This window comes from Salmo salar, chromosome 04, assembly GCF_965601325.2.
Source record: "Salmo salar chromosome 04, fSalSal1, whole genome shotgun sequence".
Lineage (NCBI taxonomy): Eukaryota > Metazoa > Chordata > Actinopteri > Salmoniformes > Salmonidae > Salmo > Salmo salar.
Genome location: NC_138294.1, coordinates 87,381,267 through 87,399,570, shown reverse-complemented (window position 1 = coordinate 87,399,570; position 18,304 = coordinate 87,381,267). Strand labels below are relative to the sequence as shown.

General features: G+C 44.7%; 1 long non-coding RNA gene across 1 annotated transcript in view; it reads right to left on the bottom strand.

The window, feature by feature from the left end:
• Positions 1 to 7,971: 7,971 nt before the first annotated feature.
• LOC145878558 (uncharacterized) overlaps positions 7,972 to 18,304 on the bottom strand; it is an 83,191-nt gene continuing 72,858 nt past the window's right edge. Inside the window, exon 2 of the long non-coding RNA XR_014391997.1 lies at positions 7,972 to 8,726. This is a non-coding gene — a long non-coding RNA (uncharacterized LOC145878558). The remainder of the gene's footprint in view (positions 8,727 to 18,304) is intronic.

Here is an 18,304-nt window from a genome sequence, read left to right as displayed (position 1 = left end):
TCTTCCTCTCTATCCCCCTCTCTGAGCCCTGCGCCCCTCTTCCTCTCTATCCCTCTCTGAGCCCTGTACCCCTCTTCCTCTCTATCCCCCTCTCTGAGCCCTGCGCCCCTCTTCCTCTCTATCCCCCTCTCTGAGCCCTGCACCCCTCTTCCTCTCTATCCCCCTCTCTGAGCCCTGCACCCCTCTTCCTCTCTATCCCCCTCTCTGAGCCCTGCGCCCCTCTTCCTCTCTATCCCCCTCTGAGCCCTGCGCCCCTCTTCCTCTCTATCCCCCTCTGAGCCCTGCGCCCCTCTTCCTCTCTATCCCCCTCTGAGCCCTGCGCCCCTCTTCCTCTCTATCCCCCTCTCTGAGCCCTGCGCCCCTCTTCCTCTCTATCCCCCTCTGAGCCCTGCGCCCCTCTTCCTCTCTATCCCCCTCTCTGAGCCCTGCACCCCTCTTCCTCTCTATCCCCCTCTCTGAGCCCTGCGCCCCTCTTCCTCTCTATCCCCCTCTGAGCCCTGCGCCCCTCTTCCTCTCTATCCCCCTCTGAGCCCTGCGCCCCTCTTCCTCTCTATCCCCCTCTGAGCCCTGCGCCCCTCTTCCTCTCTATCCCCCTCTGAGCCCTGCGCCCCTCTTCCTCTCTATCCCCCTCTGAGCCCTGCGCCCCTCTTCCTCTCTATCCCCCTCTGAGCCCTGCACCCCTCTTCCTCTCTATCCCCCTCTCTGAGCCCTGCGCCCCTCTTCCTCTCTATCCCCCTCTGAGCCCTGCGCCCCTCTTCCTCTCTATCCCCCTCTGAGCCCTGCGCCCCTCTTCCTCTCTATCCCCCTCTGAGCCCTGCGCCCCTCTTCCTCTCTATCCCCCTCTGAGCCCTGCGCCCCTCTTCCTCTCTATCCCCCTCTGAGCCCTGCGCCCCTCTTCCTCTCTATCCCCTCTCTACATCCCTTATCCCTTCCTTTCCAGTCCCTCCCTCTCTCATTCATTTAAAGGGGGTGTTTTTATAATAGGAGTGTAGAGAACTATCTGGTTTCAAAATGGCACCCTATTCCCTACATAGTGCACTACTTTAGCACACTATTCCCTAAATAGTGCACTACTTTAGCACACTACTCCCTATACAGTGCACTACTTTAGACCCTATTCCCTATACAGTGCACTACTTTAGACCCTATTCCCTATATAGTGCACTACTAGAGCACCCTTTTCCCTATATAGTGCACTACTTTAGACCCTATTCCCTATACAGTGCACTACTTTAGACCCTATTCCCTATACAGTGCACTACTTTAGACCCTATTCCCTACATAGTGTGCTACTTTAGACCAGAGCCCTATGGCACTATATAGGGAACCGGATGCCACTTGGGACACAAGCGTGTGTCTATAACAGTCTCCCATTCCTCTATCATTATTAGACTGCTGTCACTAGAGCCTCTCCAGAGGACATATGGCCCTTTACATTCAAACCAGAGACAATTACTGTAGTCCAGAGCCTGGAGGACAGTCGGGAGTCTGTAGCCCAGATAGAGAGGGCCCTTCCCTGCCTGACAGATGGCAGAGGTGCCCGTTTCCTATCCCTTCCTACTGACATACAGCAGCCACCTCCCTATCAGCCACATCAATCTGGCCCAGCCCAGCCTGGCCTTCCAGCTGCCATTACCCATCAGGCCTAATGAGCCTGAGGCCCAGCCCAGCCTGGCTCCTCGCTGGTGGGGGAGGATAGAGGGGGCCGGAGAAACAAAGACACCAACCCCACTTATTGTAGACCCCCAGACAAAAGCCATGGATTAGTTCATTGCTTGGGAGAAGGGTAGATGGAGGGATGGGGGAAGGGGAGGAAGGAAAAGTCATCAAGGGCAAGAAGAGATGGTTCTCTCCAGGGCCACAGCAAGTGACCCAGGCCCCTTCAACAGACAGAATGTAGCCGTACTAAACTGCTGTTAATACTCCAGTGAAACTGTAAGATGCTATTCGTTTTACCCATCAACCACTTCAGAAAGGAACTTGTAACCCGTTAGGGTTAACCTCACCCTCCACGTATAACACACCTGACAGTTAGACAGCTGGTATACCATTTCCATCTCATGTTACCCACTATGTTCAATGTGTAGCCTAAAGGAGAAGCCTGAAGGAGAAGCCTGAAGGAGAAGCCTAAAGGAGAAGCCTAAAGGAGAAGCCTGAAGGAGAAGCCTAAAGGAGAAGCCTAAAGGAGAAGCCTGAAGGAGAAGCCTAAAGGAGAAGCCTGAAGGAGAAGCCTGAAGGAGAAGCCTAAAGGAGAAGCCTAAAGGAGAAGCCTGAAGGAGAAGCCTGAAGGAGAAGCCTAAAGGAGAAGCCTAAAGGAGAAGCCTGAAGGAGAAGCCTAAAGGAGAAGCCTGAAGGAGAAGCCTGAAGGAGAAGCCTAAAGGAGAAGCCTGAAGGAGAAGCCTAAAGGAGAAGCCTAAAGGAGAAGCCTGAAGGAGAAGCCTGAAGGAGAAGCCTAAAGGAGAAGCCTAAAGGAGAAGCCTGAAGGAGAAGCCTGAAGGAGAAGCCTAAAGGAGAAGCCTAAAGGAGAAGCCTGAAGGAGAAGCCTAAAGGAGAAGCCTGAAGGAGAAGCCTGAAGGAGAAGCCTAAAGGAGAAGCCTGAAGGAGAAGCCTGAAGGAGAAGCCTAAATGAGAAGCCTGAAGGAGAAGCCTGAAGGAGAAGCCTGAAGGAGAAGCCTAAAGGAGAAGCCTAAAGGCCACCTTGAGTGAACCAACAGACTGGAAGAATAGCTGCCACAGAGTATACAGTTACAGTGTTTCCTGTTGGCATGACGATCCAATTTCTGTTACAAATACTGTTCGTAAAATCCTGTTAGAAACGGCAGTACTATCGAACATGTTTATCCCATCTTCCGATGCCTGTCCTATCCCACAAGCCAATCACATACATCACTAACTGGTGACTGGGGAATCTATTGGTGGGTTTCTATTGTTGATGCCGGAATAGCAGCCTAGGCTAGGTGATCCAGTTCTTTTCTTTATTTTAATTTTGATATTATTTCTTCTTTTTTTTGTGCTAAATGTGTGTTTTTGTTAGCTAATTTATTAGCTATTAGCATGGCATGATTGTCAAGTTAAGTTGGTTTCCCCTAACTAATGTTTCACTGTCATCAAGAAGCTTAGCTAGCTAACTCGTTAGCAAACTAGCTAGCTATGTTTCGATTTGAAGTAAGGCAATGGTGTTTGGAGATGGCAGACTCATTGAAGATGAAATTTTGAGCAGTTTTCTCCAGCGGTTAGCTTTAAGGCAGACTATTCTGGACTGGTGGGCTTTTCTGGTGCCTTGTCATGGTTGTCGTGGCTTCACCCAGGTGGGTGCTACAAATCGGTAGTGGGGGAGGTTCTACACATGTAGTCTAACCTCAGAGACTACTACTGAGAAGCGCTGCTTCAGAGACGGCAAGGGCCAGATGCCCTGATGAACAGCTCTGGGCCTGGTTTCCCGATAGTGATGGAATTTAAGCTTACTAGTGTTTTAACAATGACTCTTTCCTACAACGCTCGAAGATGTTAACATTTGTTTCCCAAAACACCACGCAGACAGAACGTTCACTAAGTGCACCGTTAAGGCAGGTGTCGATACTGATAGGATCCAAAGAAAGGAAGCACTGCTCTCAGATCAGTTTTCTCCATTTCAAATCTTACCTTAATATTATAATTATTCCACAATACTGACGACGGATCAGCCCCTAGAGAGATATTATCACCCACGGCTGAAAATATTGAGGCGGCTTATTCTAATGCATACCTTGTAATAATGGACTAACTCAAGATTTGACACATCATTGATCACGTTATATATACATCATGAAATATATTGAGACAAAAATTACAGTAGCGTACAAATACCTACATAAAACTCAATTGATTTCAATATGATTCAACAAAAAAAATATTTAAACTAGGCAAGTCACTTAATAACAAATTCACAATGACGGCCTAGGAACAGTGGGTTAACTGCCTTGTTCAGGGGCAGAACAACGGATTTTTACCTTGTCAGCTCAGGGATTCGATCTAGTAACCTCTCGGTTACCAGTCCAACACTCTAACCACTAGGTTACTTGGTCTATGTAGCCTACACTGTGTTTATCTTTTAATAGTCCTCTGGGTTTTCATTTTGAAACATCTTCATGTCATTCGCTTGTTATGCTAAGAAAATGGTCAACTTTGTATTTGTAGTCACTGCACTGTCACATTCGTTCTGAAGTTATCAGAGGTCACAAAAAGACATCCTGATTTTGTGTTTAGCAGAGATCTTCTGTGTATAAAGTGATGCGGAAGGTGGGGGGAAAAAAGCATCTAACAACATATTTTAATGTTCTATGAGTGGTCTGACTCAATCATTAAATAACAAGCATTTTAAAGAGCAACTTTAGTAACAATGGTTTTGGGAAACAGCTGGGAGATTTAACGATGCTCCCATGAAGGTTCTAACGATGAATGTAGCCTTAAGATGCTTTTGGGAAACCGGGCCCTGGACCAGTCTGAAACCCCCTGGATCTGACCCCTCGCCCCCCTCTATTTCCGCTCCGAAATGCCTCTTCTCTGGCCTTCATACAAGCGCCGACTGTTCAAGCCACCAGTTAACTTCCTGTCTGCTAACTTCCTGTCTGCCATTATGATCCATCTATTGAACTACTTGTTTTAGTTTTTCAAAATTGCCTGTCTTTTTTCTCTTTATGTAATAAAAATGTATGTAATAAAAATCCCTCTAAAAGTTTAATAAATTATTATTTATTCAACTATCCAATAGTTTATCACTACGGAGAGAAGCTTAGAGCTTCAAAGCACACCTTAAACCCTCCAGGAGTACGTACCACCTTGGAAGATGTATCAGTGAGGTTAAACCCTCCAGGAGTACGTACCACCTTGGAAGATGTATTATACTCAGATAAAAGATCATTTAGGAGGGAGGGAGGGAGGGAGGGAGGGAGGGAGGGAGGGAGGGAGGGAAGCCTGACTGCAATGAAGATAGAGATAGACTATCTGCCCAGATAACATGTGCATTTCATTTATCTACATTACCTCAGAGTAGCATACACTTTGTACTGAGGAAACTTTATTGCATGTCTACATTCTGCAACATTAGATGCAGCCACCGGTATCGGAGCGCCAAGTCTAGGACCAAAAGGCTCCTTAACAGCTTCTACCCCCAAGCCATAAGACTGCTGAACAATTAATCAAATGGCCACAGGACTATTTACATTGACCCTCCCTTTGTTTTGTACACTGCTGCTACTCGCTGTTTATTATCTATGCATAGTCACTTCACCCCTACCTACATGTACATATTACCTCGACTAACCTGTACCCCTGCACACTGACTCGGTACCGGTACCCCCTGTATAAAGCCTCCACACTGACTCGGTACCGGTACCCCCTGTATAAAGCCTCCACACTGACTCGGTACCGGTACCCCCTGTATAAAGCCTCCACACTGACTCGGTACCGGTACCCCCTGTATAAAGCCTCCACACTGACTCGGTACCGGTACACCCCTGTATATAGCCTCCACACTGACTCGGTACCGGTACCCCCTGTATATAGCCTCCACACTGACTCGGTACCGGTACCCCCTGTATATAGCCTCCACACTGACTCAGTACCGGTACACCCCTGTATATAGCCTCCACACTGACTCAGTACCGGTACCCCCTGTATATAGCCTCCACACTTACTCGGTACCGGTACCCCCTGTATATAGTCTCCATACTGACTCGGTACCGGTACCCCTGTATATAGCCTCCACACTGACTCGGTACCGGTACCCCCTGTATATAGCCTCCACATTGACTCTCCCCTGTATATAGCCTCCACACTGACTCGGTACCGGTACCCCCTGTATATAGCCTCCACACTGACTCAGTACCGGTACCCCCTGTATATAGCCTCCACACTTACTCGGTACCGGTACCCCCTGTATATAGTCTCCACACTGACTCGGTACCGGTACCCCCTGTATATAGCCTCCACACTGACTCGGTACCGGTACCCCCTGCATAGAGTCTCGTTATTCTAATGGTACTGTATTACTTCTTATTGTTTTTAATTTTTTACTTTAGTTTATTTGGTAAAAATGTTCTTAATTCTTCCTGAACTGCACTGTTGGTTATTGGCTTGTAAGGTCTACACTTGTTGTATTCAGCTCATGTGACAAATAAAGTTTGATTTGATTTGAGTATCACCCAAAATCTCTATTCCAAAAAATATCAAAATCTGTGGGTTACAGTGTCTACCGTCATAAACATTAGGATACTATAACTTACTTCACAGCAAACCTCTCTAAGAATTGACATGGCTCAATCGTTTTGTTATTGACAGAATAATACGAAATGTAAAAGCTCTGTGACTTCCACCAGGGCTGTGTACAGTAGCCTGGAGGAGAACACTGTTAGACTGACACAACATCCCACTGTCACCACTAACCTCAAAATCAAATCACATGTATTTATTTATAAAGCCCTTCTTACATCAGCTGATATCTCAAAGTGCTGTACAGAAACCCAGCCTAAAACCCCAAACAGCAAGCAATGCAGGTGTAGAAGCACGGTGGCTAGGAAAAACTCCCTAGAAAGGCCAAAACCTAGGAAGAAACCTAGAGAGGAACCAGGCTATGAGTGGTGGCCAGTCCTCTTCTGGCTGTGCCGGGTGGAGGTTATAACAGAACATGGCCAAGATGTTCAAATGTTCATAAATGACCAGCATGGTCAAATAATCATAATCACAGTGGGGGAGAACTCTGACACAACGTCCCACTGTCACCACTAGTCTGGAGGAGAACTCTGTTAGACTGACACAAGGTCCCACTGTCACCACTAGTCTGGAGGAGAACTCTGTTAGACTGACACAAGGTCCCACTGTCACCACTAGTCTGGAGGAGAACTCTGTTAGACTGACACAAGGTCCCACTGTCACCACTAGTCTGGAGGAGAACTCTGTTAGACTGACACAAGGTCCCACTGTCACCACTAACCTGGAGGAGAACTCTGTTAGACTGACACAAGGTCCCACTGTCACCACTAACCTGGAGGATAACTCTATCCCTGGAAGCCCTGTGTGTGTGTGTGTGTGTGTGTGTGTGTGTGTGTGTGTGTGTGTGTGTGTGTGTGTGTGTGTGTGTAAATAATTCTACCCTGAAACATAACTAATTAGTAATTAGTTGTTTATGTAGCATGTATAATGAATAATTAAAGTACTAAACGTAAGTCCCAAAAGGTTTAGTAGAGACCTGTGAGGAAGAGAAATGTATGTGTGTATGTGTGTGCCGAAGAAAATACAGAGAACAATTAAGACTGTGTTTGGCTCGACCTGGCTAGAACTCTGAAAAACTTATGATAGGATAGGGAGTACTTCTCAAGGTTTCTCTAATCTCGGGGGAATGGAACGGACAGCGCTGGGTAGTGATAAACAGTGGTGAGAACTCTGGAGAAGCACACAACTCACCTACTGTTCGTGTGTATGTATGTGCGTAGAATATCTACTGTTTGTGTGTATGTATGTGCTTAGAATATCTACTGTTTGTGTGTATGTATGTGCGTAGGATATCTACTGTTTGTGTGTATGTATGTGCGTAGAATATCTACTGTTTGTGTGTATGTATGTGCGTAGAATATCTACTGTTTGTGTGTATGTATGTGCGTAGAATATCTACTGTTTGTGTTTATGTATGTGCGTAGGATATATACTGTTTGTGTGGATGTATGTGCGTAGGATATCTACTGTTCGTGTGTATGTATGTGCGTAGGTAGGAAGCGAACTATAAAATGGATGTCTTTGTATTATGAACTACAGAGTACCCACGTGAATAAACATTTTGACTATTGTAAGCTGGGACTCTCGTCTGTTTCATTCAACCAGAAACTTACAAACTCTGGGTTGCAGACTGAGTAGATTAATTTAAGTTTATGAACATTGATAGCGAAATTCACATAACAGTAGCTGTGTCCTTCAATGAGTCTCAGAGCTCTCTGGCTTTGGCTGACTGGCAGCCATTACTGTCTGGAGGCAAGAAGTTCTGTTGTTGTTGTTTTTAGTGTGGTAAAATAGCCTTTAGATCATTAAAAAGATCATTAAAAAATCATTAAAGAATCAAGAATCATTAAAGAAACATTTTCCGACGGTTGTGTGTTTTTGTATCTTCGTTGTCTCTTCAGGCTTTAGCATAATAACAATAATAATTATAATAATTTGGTGTCTATACTAAGAGTCTAATTAACTGTGTAACCTGTAGTGAGCATGTAAGGATGGCTTTGTAAGAGCCAAGTGTGTATTCCTGTCAATGTCAAATTCTCCATTAACCAGGTCATGATAGCATTCACATCCATTCTACCAAACTTTCCCAACATGTACTGTATCTACATGAGAGGGTGTAAACCAGGGTGTAACCCTCCAAATCTAAACCCAGTTTAGGATGATACTCATCCAGACTCAACTGACCCTTGTTCCTCCATCATCTCCTGGAGCTCCATGCATTTCAGCTCCACCCTCCTCTTTCTGTCATGGTCTAGGATCTCCCTGTGGGCCTTCTTCACTAGGACAGGCTCTGGGCTAGGCTCCTCCTCTGGACCCTCCTCTTCTTCTGGTTTGGGCCCCACAGCCGGGGCGGGTACCGACACTGACCCGCCTTCCCCGGCCCCTGTTCCTGCCAGGGCCACGGCCGTAGGAAGCACGCCGTTAACAATGTCCTGGGGGGAAGGCACCCTCGCCCCATCGTACATGGTGACAACGTTCTATAGAGAACGAGGGAGAGAGAGAGAGAGAGAGAGAGGTTAGTGTTACCAGATTCATTGTTTACCTGGGATGTACAGTCAGGTCCATAATTATTGGCACCCTTGATAAAGATGAGAAAAAAGACTGTATAAAACAGTGCTTTCAGGATGTATTCACACCACATGACTTTTCCATATTTTGTTGTGTTACAACGTTAATTTAAAATTGATGAAATTATGATGTTTTGTCACTGGCCTACACAAAATACCCCATACTGTCCAAATGGAATTATGTTTTACACATTCTTTACAAATGTATTGTAAAGCTGAAATATCTTGAGTCAATAAGCATTCAACCCCTTTGTTATGGCCAACTTAAATAAGTTCAGGAGTAAACTGCTTAACAAGTCACATAATAAGTTGCATGGATTCACTCTGTGTGCAATAATAGTGTTTAACATGATTTCTGAATGACTACCTCATCTCTGTACCCCACACATACAAATTATCTGTAAGGTCAATGAGTCGAGCAGTATATTTCAAACACAGATTCAACCACAAAGACCAAAAAAAGGGCACCTATTGGTAGATGGGTAAGAATAAAAAAGCAAACATTGAATATCCCTTTGACTATGGTGAATTCATCAATTACACTTTGGATGGTGTATCAATATACCCAGCCAATACAAAGATACAGGCGTCCATATTAACTCAGTTGCCGGAGAGGAAGGAAACCGCTCAGGGATTTCACCATGAGGCCATATGATGACTTTACAACAGTTCCAGAGTTTAGTTGTATTTACTCCACAACACTAACCTAATTGACATAGTGAAAAGAAGGAAGACTGTACTAGAGCTGCAGCGGTCACCAACTTTCGTCAGCCGGTGATTTTCAAACAAATAACTGTTGGTCTCATGGTAATTGACCGATAATTAACATAAACACATTTAGCATCTCCTGGCTTCCACACTGATGCAGACCTTTGAAACATCTACATTTTAAAAAGTCGAATAAATCCATGTAATATAGCCTACACCTTCAAAATAAATCCATTATTTATTTTAGACAGGTCTAAAGAAGCATGATATGAAGAAAATGTAGTCTATTTCAGAAGAACAGAATAGCATACTCTGAGTTGTCCTTATTTTAGGTCCTGATCTGGCTGTGCCAAATGGCTGTGGGCTAAACTAGTACTCTCTTTCTTATTGGTGTCATTCAGTAGTGGTTCTTTGCAGCAGTTCGACCATGAAGGCCTGATTCACGCAGTCTCCTCTGAAAAGTTGATGTTGAGATGTGTCTGTTACTTTAAATCTGAGGTACAGTTTCCTCTAATGAATTGATCCTCTGCAGCAGAGTTAACTCCGGGTCTTCCTTTCCTGTGGTTGTCCTCATGAGAGCCAGTTTCATCATAGCGCTTGATGGTTTTCGTGACTGCACTTGAAGAAACTTTGAAAGTTCTTGATATGTTCTGCATTGACTGACCTTCATGTCAGTCAATCTGGACTGACTGTCATTTCTCTTTGCTTATTTGAGCTGTTCTTGCCATAATATGGGCTTGTTTTTTTTTACCAAATAGGGCTATTTTCTGTATACCACCCCTACCTTGTCACAACACAACTGATTGGCGCAAACGCAATAAGAAAGAAAGAAATTCCACAAATTAAAATGTATCAAGGCACACCCGTTAATTGAAATGCTGGTTGAGAGAATGCCAAGAGTGTGCAAAGCTGTCATCACGGCAAAGGGTGGATACTTTGAAGAATCTCAAATATAAAATATATTTTGATTTGATTAACACTTTTTTGGTTACTACATGATTCCATATGTGTGATTTCATAGTTTTGATGTCTTCACTATTATTCTACAATGTAGAAAATAGTAAAAAAAAAAAAAAAATGTAAAACCTTGAATGAGTAGATGTGTTCAGACTTGACTGGTACTGTATGTACTGCTATATTAATGTAACTTTAGTTGTTCTACAAACGTTGGGCTATATGTTTTGATGTAATACATTGTAAGGCTGCGTAATGCGACTCTAATGAGGATTTGAAAAAAAGTAGCTTGAAAAGGCATGAGCTCTGCTTTGTTATTTGAGCAGGCTGCACACTCTTCATCAGCCTCGCATTCGCGATTTGACAAGCACTTCATAATGCTTCGAATTTCACGGCGACATCCTCTTTGTGTGTCCGTAACGCACACTAAAAAAATCCTTGCCTTTTGCGGCCAGTGGCCGTTGTGCCCTTGGCCCGGAGTGCTACGTTGTGCCTTTCTCCCTGAGTGATGCGCGTTCCAAAGCACTTCTCATTCACATGGCTCTCCATCACGTGATTAGGGTCTTTCTCACAGGCTACAAGTGAAGACAGAAACTTCAGGGACGCAACTGCGCTCGTACTTCTCCAATCCCGAGGTGCATATTGAAGATATAGGAAGAACTGTCCACATTTACTTTTCACCGGCCAACAAGATGAGTAGGCCTAACGAACAGCAAAATCACTAGCCTATGACAATCTACTATCCCCCATAGCACAAAAGTTAACTTATTCTATTCTGTGCGAGAAATAAAAATTCTAAACATAGTCTGGGACAGTTGTGGGAAGCGATAATTAAAAGAAATAACTTTTTACGTAATTTGGCTGACGTAATAGATCAGAACGTTTAGCTTAAAATGTTGATAAACTATTAGGCTATGTCTTCACATTATAAGCTCAGCAATGTGCACACGGCAGTAGGCTATAAGCACGAATGTTCCATTAGCAGAAATTTGTTTTGATTTAGAATGGACCATTATCATTCATCTGGCTATAAACAGGGGAAATATATACATGTCATCTATGCACTTAATTAGCGAATTGAGAACCGCTTTCCCCTGGTTCATTTCCAGGTAGGCTGGCATTAATTTCAATTACATTTCGATCACATTTGCATTGACGTCAGAGTGATTAGAGGGACAATAGAGTGCAGAGTACCAGGCAGTTAGCAAGTTTGGTAGGCTACTAATGACCATGGGTGTGTGTGTGTGTGTGTGTGTGTGTGTGTGTGTGTGTGTGTGTGTGTGTGTGTGTGTGTGTGTGTGTGTGTGTGTGTGTGTGTGTGTGTTCAGAGCCAGGCTGAATGGATGACCCAGAGCCAACCAGGGTCTGAGGAGGATCAGAGCAGACGCCAGTCACCACACAGAGCAGACGCCAGTCACCACACAGAGCAGACGCCAGTCACCACACAGAGCAGACGCCAGTCACCACACAGAGCAGACGCCAGTCACCACACAGAGCAGACTCAGCTATTAGCTCTCCCTCAGTTAGCTCTGGAGGAGTGATAGCATGCTAACGAGAGTAGTAAACGTCACGTGGAATTTGAATGTCTTCCTGACGGTGTGGCGGTAATACGGTCACCTCAACAACCCTAGCCTGTACATAATAAAAAATATTCCAAAACTTTCATCCTGTTTGCAACAACGCACTAAAGTAATACTTCAAAATATGTGGCCAAGAAATTCACTGTTTGTCCTGACTACAAAGTGTTATGTTTGGGCAAATCCAGCACAACACATTACTGAGTACCATTCTCCATATTTCAAGCATGGTGGTGGCTGCATCATGTTATGGGTATGCTTGTAAACGTTAAGGACTGGGGAGTTTTTCAGGATTGGAACCGGTGCTATGGTCAGATGACATGAAAATCGAACTCTTTGGCAATGCACACCAGTGGTGGATTTGGTGTTTTAAAAAAACAGAAGCAGATCCAGAAAGTACCTCATACCTACGGTTAAATATAGTGGTGGATCTTTACTGTTATGGGGATATTTTTGATTCCACTAGTCCTGAGGTCCTTAAGATCAACGGAGACATGAACGTTACCAAGTACCTGGACATTTTTGACAAGAACCTGGTTTCCTCTAGCAGGAGGCTGACACTTGGGCGCAAGTGGATCTTCCAGCAAGACAATAAGTAATCGAGCACTAATCAAAACCCCATGCAAATAAATGTGCAATTGACCACAAAATCAACATTTTGCAATGGCCATCTCAGTCTCCGGACTTGAACTCCATTGAAAACCTGTGGTTTGAATTGAAGAGGACAGTCCATAAGATCAGTCGAAGGATATCAAGAATCTGGAAAGATTCTGTATGGAGGAATGGTCTAAGATCCCTCCCAATGTGTTATGAGATTGGAGAACACATGTGTTCTCCAATCTCATAACACATTATACAAAAAAGGCTCAGTGTCGTTATCCTCGCAAGGGGAGGGTGGTAGAGTATTCAAAACAGGGGTGACAATAATTTTTGGGGGGATTTTTTTATATTTCTTGTGTGTCAGAGTGTGCGCAACTGGTCGAAGGAAGTCAGGTGCAGGAGAGCAGAGATGAGTGAACAGGCACACTTTATTCAGGCAGAGGAAAACAGCCGGACGCAACTGCGTCACAACACTCCGGCCCAAGGAAAAATGCGATAGGGCACAAATTACACAAATAGGTACAAATAACAAAACCACGGGTTACAACAATACCCGGCGCAAAACCAGCCAAAACCACACACAGACATGGGGGGGAACAGAGGATAATATACACGTAGAGTAATGAGGGGATGTAAACCAGGTGTGCGGGAAAACAAGACAAAACAAATGGAAAATGAAAGGTGGAGCGGCGGTGGCTAGAAGACCGGTGACGTTGACCACCGAACGCCGCCCGAACAAGGAGAGGGACCGACTTCGGCGGGAGTCGTGACATTGTGAAACAAAATATATTTCTCTGAGCAATTGTATTAGTTTAAAATAATATAATTTCCCAATTTTTTTAGCATACAATATACAGTGCCTTCAGAAATTATTCACAACCCTTGTCCTGTTTCCGGTCACAACTTGCAGACTTGTTTACGCTGCTGTGCGTTTTTGTTGCCGATCTTACTTTGATACCTGACGGTTTTTTACTTTTTCATTACCGTATATTTTTACTTTTTCCCTCACTCAACTTTTTTCATTCAACTTTTTCACCCCGGAGGTTTTATCTGGACATGGTTCGTCAGGACTTCAAACAGCCGAAGCTAAGTAACATTAACATGATGCCTTCTAATTGCAGTCGTTGTACTTATAATATACAGGAGAACGATCGCCTTACGGCAAGGATAGCTGTGCTGCAAGCCCAGCTTCAGACGCGATCGTTAGGCAAGGGTAATTTCAGTGTAGGAAAGGATGAAACAGCGTCTGTGCCACCAGTAAGTACAGATAGTAACGTTAGTATAAACCCCCTCGCACGGTCCCCGCAGCCGGACATCTTTCTCATGGCTTCTGGAGGGAAACGCTGTAGGAATGCTCAACCGGTGTCGCTTATTCAGCCGACAGAAACTTTCAACCGGTTCTCCCCATTAAGCGAGTCGGAGTCGGAGGCCGAGACTTCTCTGGTCTCTACTCCTCCCGTTGTGGGGTCTGAGACGCCGACGGCTCCCACCATTAGCTCTGACAAATTGAAAACCCTAGTCATTGGCGACTCCATTACCCGCAGTATTAGACTTAAAACTAATCATCCAGCGATCATACACTGTTTACCAGGGGGCAGGGCTACCGACGTTAAGGCTAATCTAAAGACGGTGCTGGCTAAAGCTAAAACTGGCGAGTGTAGAGAGTATAGAGATATTGTTATCCACGTCGGCACCAACGATGTTAGGATGAAACAGTCAGAGGTCACCAAGCGCAACATAGCTTCAGCGTGTAAATCAGCTAGAAAGATGTGTCGGCATCGATTAATTGTCTCTGGCCCCCTCCCAGTTAGGGGGAGTGATGAGCTCTACAGCAGTCTCACAACTCAATCGCTGGTTGAAAACTGTTTTCTGCCCCTCCCAAAAGATAGAATTTGTAGATAATTGGCCCTCTTTCTGGGACTCACCCACAAACAGGACCAAGCCTGGCCTGTTGAGGAGTGACGGACTCCATCCTAGCTGGAGGGGTGCTCTCATCTTATCTACGAACATAGACAGGGCTCTAACTCCTCTAGCTCCACAATGAAATAGGGTGCAGGCCAGGCAGCAGGCTGTTAGCCAGCCTGCCAGCTTAGTGGAGTCTGCCACTAGCACAGTCAGTGTAGTCAGCTCAGCTTTCCCCATTGAGACCGTGTCTGTGCCTCGATCTAGGTTGGGCAAAATTAAAAATGGCGGTGTTCGCTTTAGCAATCTCACTAGTATAAAGACCTCCTCCATTCCTGCCATTATTGAAAGAGATTGTGATACCTCACATCTCAAAATTGGGTTACTTAATGTTAGATCCCTCACTTCCAAGGCAGTTATAGTCAATGAACTAATCACTGATAATAATCTTGATGTGATTGGCCTGACTGAAACATGGCTTAAGCCTGATGAATTTACTGTGTTAAATGAGGCCTCACCCCCAGGTTACATTAGTGACCATACCCCCCGTGCATCCGGCAAAGGCGGAGGTGTTGCTAACATTTACGATAGCAAATTTCAATTTACAAAAAAAAAAACAACAATGACGTTTTCGTCTTTTGAGCTTCTAGTCATGAAATCTATGCAGCCTACTCACTCACTTTTTATAGCTACTGTTTATAGGCCTCCTGGGCCATATGCAGTGTTCCTCACTGAGTTCCCTGAATTCCTATCGGATCTTGTAGTCATAGCAGATAATATTCTAATTTTTGGTGACTTTAACATTCACATGGAAAAGTCCACAGACCCACTCCAAAAGGCTTTCGGAGCCATCATCGACTCAGTGGGTTTTGTCCAACATGTCTCTGGACCTACTCACTGCCACAGTCATACTCTGGACCTAGTTTTGTCCCATGGAATAAATGTTGTGGATCTAAATGTTTTTCCTCATAATCCTGGACTATCGGACCACCATTTTATTACGTTTGCAATTGCAACAAATAATCTGCTCAGACCCCAACCAAGGAGCATTAAAAGTCGTGCTATAAATTCTCAGACAACCCAAAGATTCCTTGATGCCCTTCCAGACTGCCTCTGCCTACCCAAGGACGTCAGAGGACAAAAATCAGTTAACCACCTAACCGAGGAACTCAATTTAACCTTGCGCAATACCCTAGATGCAGTTGCACCCCTAAAAACTAAAAACATCTGTCATAAGAAACTAGCTCCCTGGTATACAGAAAATACACGAGCTCTGAAGCAAGCTTCCAGAAAATTGGAACGGAAATGGCGCCACACCAAACTGGAAGTCTTCCGACTAGCTTGGAAAGACAGTACCGTGCAGTATCGAAGAGCCCTTACTGCTGCTCGATCATCCTATTTTTCCAACTTAATTGAGGAAAATAAGAACAATCCGAAATTTATTTTTGATACTGTCGCAAAGCTAACTAAAAAGCAGCCTTCGCAAATGGAGGATGGCTTTCACTTCAGCAGTAATAAATTTATGAACTTCTTTGAGGAAAAGATCATGATCATTAGAAAGCAAATTACAGACTCCTCTTTAAATCTGGGTATTCCTCCAAAGCTCCATTGTCCTGAGTCTGCACAACTCTGCCAGGACCAAGGATCAAGGGAGATACTAAAGTGTTTTAGTACTATATCTCTTGACGCAATGATGAAAATAATCATGGCCTCCAAACCCTCAAGCTGCATACTGGACCCTATTCCAACTAAACTACTGAAAGAGCTGCTTCCTGTGCTTGGCCCTCCTATGTTGAACATAATAAACGGCTCTCTATCCACCGGATGTGTACCAAGCTCACTAAAAGTGGCAGTAATAAAGCCTCTCTTGAAAAAGCCGAATCTTGATCCAGAAATTATAAAAAACTATCGGCCTATATCGAATCTTCCATTCCTCTCCAAAATTTTAGAAAAAGCTGTTGCACAGCAACTGACTGCCTTCCTGAAGACAAACAATGTATACGAAACGCTTCAGTCTGGTTTTAGACCCCATCATAGCACTGAGACTGCACTTGTGAAGGTGGTAAATGACCTTTTAATGACGTCAGACCGAGGCTCTGCATCTGTCCTCGTGCTCCTAGATCTTAGTGCCGCTTTTGATACCATCGATCACCACATTCTTTTGGAGAGATTGGAAACCCAAATTGGTCTACATGGACAAGTTCTGGCCTGGTTTAGATCTTATCTGTCGGAAAGATATCAGTTTGTCTCTGTGAATGGTTTGTCCTCTGACAAATCAATTGTAAATTTCGGTGTTCCTCAAGGTTCCGTTTTAGGACCACTATTGTTTTCACTATATATTTTACCTCTTGGGGATGTCATTCGAAAACATAATGTTAAATTTCACTGCTATGCAGACGACACACAGCTGTACATTTCAATGAAACATGGTGAAGCCCCAAAATTGCCCTCGCTAGAAGCCTGTGTTTCAGACATAAAGAAGTGGATGGCTGCAAACTTTCTACTTTTAAACTCGGACAAAACAGAGATGCTTGTTCTAGGTCCCAAGAAACAAAGAGATCTTCTGTTGAATCTGACAATTAATCTGGATGGTTGTACAGTCGTCTCAAATAAAACTGTGAAGGACCTCGGCGTTACTCTGGACCCTGATCTCTCTTTTGAAGAACATATCAAGACTGTTTCAAGGACAGCTTTTTTCCATCTACGTAACATTGCAAAAATCAGAAATTTTCTGTCCAAAAATGACGCAGAAAAATTAATCCATGCTTTTGTTACTTCTAGGCTGGACTACTGCAATGCTCTACTTTCCGGCTACCCGGATAAAGCACTAAATAAACTTCAGTTAGTGCTAAATACGGCTGCTAGAATCCTGACTAGAACCAAAAAATTTGATCATATTACTCCAGTGTTAGCCTCCCTACACTGGCTTCCTGTTAAGGCAAGGGCTGATTTCAAGGTTTTACTGCTAACCTACAAAGCATTACATGGGCTTGCTCCTACCTATCTTTCCGATTTGGTCCTGCCGTACATACCTACACGTACGCTACGGTCACAAGACGCAGGCCTCCTAATTGTCCCTAGAATTTCTAAGCAAACGGCTGGAGGTAGGGCTTTCTCCTATAGAGCTCCATTTTTATGGAATGGTCTGCCTACCAATGTGAGAGACGCAGACTCAGTCTCAACCTTTAAGTCTTTACTGAAGACTTATCTCTTCAGTAGGTCCTATGATTAAGTATAGTCTGGCCCAGGAGTGTGAAGGTGAACGGAAAGGCTGGAGCAACGAACCGCCCTTGCTGTCTCTGCCTTGCCGGTTCCCCTCTTTCCACTGGGATTCTCTGCCTCTAACCCTTTTACAGAGGCTGAGTCACTGGCCTACTGGTGTTCTTCCATGCCGTCCATGGGAGCGGTGCGTCACTTGAGTGGGTTGAGTCACTGACGTGGTCTTCCTGTCTGGGTTGGCGCCCCCCCCCCCCCCCCCTTGGGTTGTGCCATGGCGGAGATCGTTGTGGGCTATACTCGGCCTTGTCTTAGGACGGTAAGTTGGTGGTTGGAGACATCCCTCTAGTGGTGTGGGGGCTGTGCTTTGGCAAAGTGGGTGGGGTTATATCCTGCCTGTTTGGCCCTGTCCGGGGGTATCATCGGATGGGGCCACAGTGTCTTCTGATCCCTCCTGTCTCAGCCTCCAGTATTTATGCTGCAGTAGTTTATGTGTCGGGGGGCTAGGGTCAGTCTGTTACATCTGGAGTA